We start from the raw sequence: 662 nt of genomic DNA on the forward strand, positions 1-662 counted from the left end.
GAAGGCTGCAGGTCCAGAGGCAAGTGAGCGTGTTTCCTCACAGGGCTGCCACCTCCACAGGAGTGGGTCCTACAAACGCCTGGTTGTGGCAAGGTCAGGTAAAGTCCGTGTTGCTGGGAAGAGCTGCGTGTGGGTTTTGGTTTTGTTCTATCTCTCTCTCTATCAGCTCTGATATATAGATCTTCAGGGCTCTGCACTGTGCCTGTGCGTGGAACAGAGGCTAAACGTAGACACTTTAAAAAAAGGTGTGATACCAGATGACCGCTGAGTGTCGTGAACGTCATTATTTCACCTCTGGAGGACAGTAACTTGCAGGAGACATGCTCTTTAAGGGCACAGATGTTTGGTCCAAACACCTTTATCTCCCAAGACAACTCAGGTTATTCTGACAGGTAAAACAAGATTGTGCAAATATGCAACAGTGATCTAATCAGCTGGAACAACAGCAATATTTTAACTGGCGCTACCTTTTAACAGCATCATTAAGGGCTCTCATTACTCTTTTATTAGAGGCTCACTCTATTTCTTATCAGATTACAGAATGAACATAACTCATGGCACTGATTTGATCTCTTGTTAAAGAGGATTACAGCTCTGCATTAACTTGGATTGACATGGTTTATAATTTGCTGTTGATACACACGCTGGTGATGTCGCACGTT

This window comes from Buceros rhinoceros, unplaced genomic scaffold, assembly GCF_000710305.1.
Source record: "Buceros rhinoceros silvestris isolate BGI_N320 unplaced genomic scaffold, ASM71030v1 scaffold29185, whole genome shotgun sequence".
In the NCBI taxonomy this organism is placed as follows: Eukaryota; Metazoa; Chordata; class Aves; order Bucerotiformes; family Bucerotidae; genus Buceros; species Buceros rhinoceros.